At 53.0% G+C, this 8,704-nt stretch overlaps 1 protein-coding gene across 1 annotated transcript in view; it reads right to left on the bottom strand.

Annotated features, from left to right (window-relative positions):
• The window catches only part of ZFHX2 (zinc finger homeobox 2), a 30,274-nt gene extending 21,596 nt beyond the window's left edge, over positions 1 to 8,678 (bottom strand). Inside the window, exon 1 of the mRNA XM_004694628.2 lies at positions 8,350 to 8,678. The gene's annotated coding sequence lies outside the window, so the exon portion shown is untranslated. The remainder of the gene's footprint in view (positions 1 to 8,349) is intronic.
• Positions 8,679 to 8,704: the final 26 nt, after the last annotated feature.

The following is an 8,704-nucleotide window of genomic DNA, read 5'->3' as shown; positions in this document are numbered from 1 at the left end:
TGGCACAAGAGGTTAAGTCTTAGCACTATGAGGCTGTCTGCAGCCACTGCAAGAGTTCGATCCCGGGCCAGGGAGGGGACCCACATGGCACAGACCTCTCCTGTCCCACCCACTGCTCCCCTCAGCATTGTGTTTTAGTTAATCCCCCTGTTCAGTTTCCCACTGTCTCTGGTGGATCCTCTCAGCCCCCACTCCTCTGGCCTGTACCCCAGTTCTTGTATGCATAAATGAATACTTTAAAAAAATAAACGTTTATCATGCATTTAGAATGGCAGGGAACAACAGGCAGGAAAAGAAGCATAATAGAGAGTAAAAAAAGAGGCAGCTAAGGCAGAGGGAAGAAGAAGAGAGGGAGAGGTAGGAAGTAAGGGATGGGTGGGAGGCACATTCTGCCCTGCACATGTAATTAGTGAATGAATCTCATTTGGTATCAGGCTGGGCGAGTGACCTGTGCCCAGTGAGTGGGTGGAACAAGGAGGCTGTGTCTTACAGCCTGTAAGATATGTAAGGTGGGCATGAGGGAGTAAGGTGGGCATGGGGGGTTTAGGTGAGGTGTGAGGAGAAAGGAGTGGCTGAAACAAAGAAGATGGCGGTGGGCAGGGAGTGGCCAGGGGTAGAAGGAGGCTGTGGTGAGTTGAGCGCGCACCCACGTGTGCATGGCTTTGTTGAAGCAACCTGGTACAGGGTGTCAGCCTCTGGAGGACGCTGCTCCAGAAAGGAGAGGAGCCTCTTGCTCATGTACCTCCATCCAGGGCTGGGCACGTGTGAGGCCGCAGTGTGGAGAGAGCGCCATGGTTTTGTAGGCGTGCTGGGGAGACTGGGGCTGAGACAAACACAAAAGCCAGCTCTGAAGCCTTCTTTCTGTATGAGCACTTAGGAGTGAGGGACAGAGAGCTGTGCCCCTGAATTCAGATTTAGTATCCTGTCTGATCCTGGCATGGGGGACTTCTGTAGATCTTTGATCTCCCTGAGCTTGTAAGGAATTACATGCAACTCTTTTATAATTATTTAGGATACCATTGTAAATGATCACATGTATAAGTAAATCCCTCTCATCCTTTGATTCCACCAGAACCCATGTGAGGGTGGTGAGTCTATTGAAATAACTATTACAACAAGTAATCACAATAATAAAATAACATCTTTAGACGTTTACCGCACAACACTCTGCAAGCCCTCTGCAAGCATCACCCCACCTAATCCTCCACTACTCTCTGATGAAACGGAGATGCCCTTCATTTGCATTTTACAAAGGTGGAAACAGATAGGTGAAGTCATTCTTAAGGTCTTGTGCTTGGAAAGAAGAGTTGAGATTGGACTCCGACCTCAGCACCTCTGCTGAGTTAACTTGTAAGCTTCTGAATCCTGGCTGGCATGCATTTTGAATGAGGCCTTTGTATGAGTGTGTTACTCTGCCCTGACTGGTGTGGCCTTTAGCTTAAAGGAGCTTGAAGGTGCTGGAGGGACTCTTGGCGACAATGGGCAAAAGCAGGGCCACGGCTTTGTGCAACTATAGGGGCATCATGCACCCTGCAGTCTATGCCATGGCCCTGGCCATCCTTTCTTGGCGCACTGAAGGTGTGTGTGTCTGGGTGTGGACAGGAAGTTGAGTTATTTGACAGGTGCTGTGTGTACTCATTCGCAATGATGTCTCTTACAGTTGGAAGTCTACACACGTGTGTCTTTACAGGGTATGAATGCCATGCTGCTTCCTCAGACAAGCAGTCTGGTATTTAAAAACAGCCCTAGGGTCAGACAGACCTGGTGGCAAATTCCATTCTACCTCCTGTTTTGTAAATGTCCTCGGACAGACTGCTGAAAGCCTCGGTGTTTTTCATATTTGAATGGCGACTAGTTCTTCCTAGAGTTGTGTCCACCGAATTGATCAGTATTGAGAGCCGCACAGTGTTTGCGATCAATAAACGGAAAGGGTAATTATTCATGTGCGAGCTGTATTTCCTGGACTGAGTAAGCCGCGGGTTTATTGCTTTTTGACTGCGTGTGGCTGCGGGCCTGCCCGAGGGTCTCCCGGTCCCAGCACCTCCTGGGGAGAGGAGCGAAGGCGCGGGCTCTCAGGCCTCGTGCTGGGCGTCCCCGAAGTTGTGGGCCACACCCGCCGGGCCGGGCCGCAGGTTCGGCGGCCTGGTGCCCTGTGCCGGGCGCGGCGCGCCCGTCTGGGCCGGGTGGCCGGGCTGGCGCGGGCGTGTTTGGGGTGGTGGTAATTACTGGGATGGCCCAGCCCTAATGAGTGTGATCTCGTTACACTCTCGCCGCCTCTAATGGAGCTAACCTCATTTCACAGCCATTAGAGATGGAGATGAGGCCCCGCCCACGGGCCCTCCGGCTGCGGCTTTCAGCCCGGCCACGTTCTCCCCTCGGGCTCGCCATTTCCCCGTCCCACCTCGCCTCTCCCTCCTGTTCGGCTCCTCCTGCCAGGTTTCCCGCCCCAGAGCCCCATTGTTCTCGGCCCTCCCCGTCTCTCCGCGGCGCTCTCCTCTGCTCCATCGCTGCTTCCTCCTTCCTCCCCTCCGCACCCCTCTTCCTCCCTCGCGTCCGTCTGTCCCCTCCCGCCTGGTCTCCACCGCCGGCACCTCCTCTCCGCGCCCCTCCCCCGCCCGCCGGCGCTGCCCCTCCCCTCCCCCACGTTGCCCCGTCTGGCCAAAGGACAAATCTCAAGGGGAAACCAGCAAAGACAAACAAGGAGCAGTGACTTCATTATCGCCGTTAATTTGCCACTTCAGTTCCTCCCACCAGGGTCAAAGCCAGCTCGGCTTGAACTCAGGACTGACGCGGAGGCTGGGCCGGCAGGCAGCCTTTTCCCTTTAAGCCTCTCCCACCGCCGCTCTTTCTCCCTCCTCCTCAGCGGCCGTCATTTCCCTGCGGGGGGCCGGGCTCCCCGGTTTTCTGGCCCTTTTCTTCCTCAGTCCTCGCCTCCGCGCCCTCCTTCCTTTTTCATTTAGATTGCGGCCTTCTGTCAGGCGCTCTGCCTGCTGGCTGGCAGCCACGAGGTTTTTTACCTTTGACTCCCTCTCGGGTCTGCTCAGCCTGCCCGCGCTGGCCCGTCTCTCCTGAACCTCTTTCTCGGCCTGCCCTGGCCTACTGTGCCATCCCCTCGCATACCCAGGGGCACGCCATTCCGGGCTTTTAGCTCTAGGTTTTGGAAAGCAAGTAGCACCAAGAAGCTGAAGATCAAGGCCCTTGGGCCCTGCGGAGACAGCTTCCCAAGACCAGAGAAAAAGGAAGACCGAGACAGAGGCTTGAGCCAATGTGGGTGGTCACCGACCAAACAAGAAAGGAAACCTTTAAGCAATGGAAACGGCAAATGGCGATTATCCCAGCCGTTCCTTTGGGAAACGCAATCTAACACTCCTGTCCCACCCTCTGCCCTCCTTCTCTGAGAAGCCAAATGGCTGGCAATTGACTCCTGACCTTTAGCCCAGTCCCGGCCCCAAAGGGAGCCGCTGTTGGTAGTTGGCTGTGACTGGAGGAGGCACTAGAGAAATGTCCACACATGAAGTAAAAAAATTTCGGGCCCACACCCATCCTGCCCCACCCGCCTCCAGTCAGCTGCCCCACAGACCAGGCACTGCACCCAGACACCTCTGCAGGAGCTCCTGTGGGGCGCCATTCCCGATGGCCCCTCTGGGAGCCCACAGCTGGAACCCTAGCCTTAACAGAACCCCACATGCCTACCCCACACAGAGGTTCCTATTTTCTCATTTAACAGTAAATACTCTGCGGGGTGCTGAGCTGTCTGGGCTGCATACTCCAGGAGTATGCAGTTCCTGCGACTCAGTGTTGCAGCTTGGTGACAGGGGAACAGGTGGAACTCAGCCCTGTCACCCCTTAACTGGGTAGCCTCAACAACTACACAGGGGCCACCGTCCCGGACTAGTTCCTACATGAGGGGTCACTACTCCTACATGAGGGGTCACTGGGAGCTGATGGGATTACTTGGGGTCTTGAAAGGAACCTTTAAATCTTTCCCTCAGTCTTACTAGCCTGGGGTGGAGGAGGGGTAGGCAGTCCCCTGGGGCTTTCCCCCAGAGAGGCCAGGGGCTCTGGGAAAGTGAGTGGTGGGATGACTGAGCAGCCAGAGAAGAAAGATGGAAAAATCAATGAAATGAGTTTCTAACGGTGAGGTAAAGGACCGCCGTGTCGACAGCCTGTCGCCTGCTGCAAAATATGAGCTGCCCAAGTCCATGGCGGCTGACAGTGCATCCAGCCACTATCATCCTTCCAGGCCCCCACTCACAGGCCCCTTCCTCAGCTGCCCTGGCCTTTCTTTACTATAGCCAGGCTCTCCCTAGGGCTCCTAGGGCACCTGAGAGCCAGGTCCTGTCCCCCCTCCTACTTTTTGGCCCTCGTGGCCAAATGCTGACTTCCTTGTAATTGCCTGGATTGGCACAATCCAGGTGTTTAGGATGGGCCTGGTATTGATTTATGATACTATGTTTTAATCTCTGTGTGTGTGTGTGTGTGTGTGTGTGTGTGTGTGTGTGTGACTTGGGATAGGGTGGGGTAGGGATGCTATTTCCAATTCAAATCTGCCGACTCTGCCTTTGGAAACAACTCACAACCTTTTTTGGAAACCACCTCCTTTTCCACCCTCCTCCGCATCTTCCTTTTGGGCTCCTAAGACTGTTCATTCATGATTCCCTCCCATTATCTGTACAAAGACTTCCAGGTCAGCCCCCAGAATGTGCCAAGTGTGCCCCTAACCCAGACTCTCAGCCTCACATCTCACTGTTGCTCAGTTAACTCCCGTTCAGTTCTTTCCTCCAGTTTTTGATTCCCCACTTGAATGGTAGGGTGAGGAAGACAGGCAACTCTTCCTTAGCTCCCTCCGAACACTCCAGCATTTGCTCAGGAGACATTTATTAAGCATCTTCTGTGTGACACGTACCATGTGCGATACGCTGGAAAACAATCGGAAACTAGACAGATACACCTGCTCATCTGGCCATCCTGATGGTCTCTAGTCCTTTTTTTTTTCCTTCCCCGAGGGCCAAATCCCACAGTGCCCTCTGGTATTCAGATTCTTCTCCTTTTCTCTAAGCCGGCATCAGTTTACACTCCTACATAGCTCTGATCCCTTCTCTTCTGCATTTCCAGCTTCATTCGCCATTCCTAAACCCAAAGTGAGGCTCAGCTTACATTTTCAGTAACTCTTCACCCTGCTCACAAAGCCGACTCCTTTCACATTCTGTAACTGCCAATTCCAGTCCTCTTCCTTCTTTGCCTGCCTCTCAGTCCTACCATCCTGTTCTCCATGTCCCATCTCCCAAGGTCCCTTCCGGCATCTGCAAGCTCTAGTGAAACACAGGCATTCACAAACAAGACTTCATTCTGAGCTAAGAATGGCTCCAGGCAGGGCAAGATCAAGCCAGCAGATCCAGGACTCCTACAGATTTGATCCAGGCCCTGGCCCCATCCATGTACACTCCCCAGCAGCGCGCAGCAAGTTGTTCCTCTATGGGCCTCAAGGTAATACCAGCTGCTCTGACATCATGGAGGGAGGAACCCTGTCAGGTTGCCAAGGCAACACCAGCAATTTATGACATCAGAGGCTTGAGGTCTTCAGCTCTCTGGGGGCTAGAAATATTCAAGTTCCTGTCAGCTAAAGTAAATGGGAATTCTACTTTTTCATCTCTTCACTCGTGTTCCCTGGTTGGGAATGAAATGCCAAGGCCTTGGGTGGGGAAGAGAGTGATCTGGCCAATAGAACGAATGCATGAGATTCTCTGTCCCCTCTCTCTGCCAGATATATCTCTGCGCTCTCTTCCTCTCCTTTGGCATAGCTCTTTTGGGGCTTTGCCCAGTGGTATTTCTGCTGTGCCTTTTTTTTCCAAATCGCCCCTCCTGCAGCGCTCTCTTTGCATCCGTCATGCTGTGTCCTTCTCACACCAGAGGCATTTGTTTCCTTTGATACCTCATCCTCTCCTCTTTTCCCCTACCAAGCTCTGTGCTGCTCTGATCTGCTTCAGCACTCCTCCGTTTGCCTTCCACGTACCTTCTTTGTACCATATTCTTTTTCTGCCTCACCTTATTCTTCAGTCCCTCCCTTCCCCCACTTTACCATTGTATTCAATTCATATTGCTTTTTCTGATGACCTCCTCTTTTAGGAATATGCTTTCCTTTCTCTCCCTCTTTTCTTAGATATCCCTATTAACTCATGTTTTATTTAATTCTCCCAATTTTTCAGTAATCACCCCTCAGTTCTTCCCTGCCCCCCATTCTGCATGGACTTTCCCTTCCTTTTGCATGTTCCTCACGTCATGCATTTCTCTACCCCATATATTTATTGCACCCCGCACACCCTTCCTCTTTGTAACTCTGTAAATCCCCCATATTGTGTCCACCTCCTTTTACCCCTCCAGGCTCCATGGGAAAGCCATGGCTAAAAACAACATAAACTCTCCTGACTCCATGCACCTTTACCCTCCTTTAGGCTGAATAAACCTGGCCCGGAGCAGAAAATAGCTTCTATAACATTAGTGAAAACTGCCTTGTGAAGAATCCTGCTGAATCCAAATATGAAAACTGGAGCCCAGGAAGAAGAGGAACTAGAAAGTGAAGAAAAAGACTGATATCTAGAATGAACAGAAGGATGAGAGGCAGGCAAACAGGGTGGAGCTCAGAGTCCTCGCAAATGTCCCCTTACAAAATCAAAGTTGACAGTTAACAGACATAATGGCCCTGACTGATGAAGGGGTTATATGCCCCTGGAAGCCCATTAAATTGATTTCTTGGCCTGTTTATGTGCTTTCACAAGCCATATTCCTCCACCTATCCCAGCTCCTTGCTAGTAGGGTTAAAAATCCTGGCGAGAGGATCAGGGATAAAAGGAACTTAGGGTGACCAAGGAAAAAAAAAAGTAGGAAGAGGGCGGATTATAGGTATAAAAGTGGAGGATAGGTAGGGGAGGTCAGGGGAAACAGAGATGGGGAAAAGGGAGAGAAACAATATGGGAAAACAACAAAATACTACAGTAAAGTGAGGCAAGGGAGGCAAATCGAGTCAGCAAGGAAGAGATTGTGATTAGGAAGCTCCTGGAAAGGCAGATGACACACAGGAGATGAGAGGTGAGGTCCCTATGGGAGAGCAGCACATGGCAAAGGGGACAGTCAACAATGCCAGAAAGTTCCAAAGCTTCCCTGCGAAGGTGTAAGAAACTGCCTTGGTCCTTCTAACAGGGTACTAGAGTCCTTGGGGGAGACACATGGGCTCCATACCCCCTCTTCCATATCTCTGATCATTGACCACCTCAATCATCACTGATAAGGAAACTCCAAAGTAGCCTGAGGAGGCCAGAATTATCCACAGGAACCCTGAAGGAGAGGTTATGGAGTCCTAGACAAGTAGAGCAGTCTGGCAGCTAAGGTGTGACACATAGTGACAGGGACACACACGGAGAGGATCACTAGGGTAGGAAGAGTCACATGCAGAGACAGTGACACACAGACCCAGAGATAGAAGGGCGGAGAGAATGAATGGGGTGAAGAATGGCAAAATCAAGAGGCAGGGACACATGGAAAAGAGATCAGTTGGGCTACTGCACAGCGGGACGCGTGGTTGAGTGCTCAGATATGACGGGGCCACTCAGAGAAAGGGGCAGACAAGAGCGGATGGAGAGTTGGGGGGCCAAGAGAGACACATTTCACCTTGAATGAAGCAGTGGCCTCCCCTCACCTATTCGTACCTTTTCAAAAAAAAAAAAAAAAGGCAAAAAGCTCAACTTCAAGCAAAAAACGAAGATCGAAGATTAAGGGTTTCCACTTTCCTTCCCACCCCCATCCCATCCCCAGAGCGCTAGCCCATCCATCAGCCCGCCCGCCTGCCGCGGCTTCTCCCCCATCCCGCTGCAGGCTGGGGGCCGCCGAGACCCAGGCCGGTCGGGCTGACAGCTCCGAGCCCTCTCACTCACCCGGCCTCCCCTTCCCTCCGGGACCCCCGCACCCTGCACAGCTCGGCGCGATCCGTCTAGGCTCTGGTTACCCTCCGTCAAGTCCTCTGGCTTCTCAGTCCAGCCTCGATGCCTTTCCTTTCCCCGTCTCTCCCTCCACCCCTGCATCTCTCTCCCCCCACATCCCCGCTCGCACGCCCTCCCCCTCCCACACCCCTGCCCCTCCTTCTCAACAGGCTCCCGGTCTGTCCACGCGTCCGTCCGTCCGTGTCCCCTCCCCCAGCCCCTTCCAGTCCCTCTCCGTGCCCTCCAGCGGCAGTCTCCGAGAGCCTCCTCTCCCCTCCATCTCAAGCTTCCAAAGAGCAAGGAAGGGAAGAAGAGAGAGAGGGAGAGGAGAAAAAAAAAAAACCAACCCAGCAGCATCGGAAATCGATGCACTTACACCTCAGCTGGAAGCAGGGACGGGAGTCGAACCGCGGCCGCCGAGCAGCGCGAGGCGGGGAGGGGAGGGGGCGGCTCTTGGAAGGGACTTCTTCGATGTGTTGATTCCTTTTTTTTCCCCTCCTCCTCCCTCCCTCCAGCGCTCACTCCGGGGCGTCGGGGACGGAGATGGAAAAAATAAATAAATAAATTCACGGCGGTGAGGGAAGTGAAGGAAAATAATCAATGCTATTTGGCTGCGGCTGAAGTGTTTTCCCGGCTTCATGAGGGGGTTTCCATTGATTCACCATGGGCACTCGCTCGCTCCCTGCCTCCTCCTCCTCCTCCTAATCCTCCTCCTCCTCCTCCTCCTCCTC

Source organism: Condylura cristata, unplaced genomic scaffold, assembly GCF_000260355.1.
Source record: "Condylura cristata isolate star-nosed mole 26May11 unplaced genomic scaffold, ConCri1.0 scaffold00045, whole genome shotgun sequence".
NCBI lineage: Eukaryota > Metazoa > Chordata > Mammalia > Eulipotyphla > Talpidae > Condylura > Condylura cristata.
The sequence above is the reverse complement of the archived record's forward strand: the minus strand, read 5'-3'. Positions and strand labels throughout refer to the sequence as shown.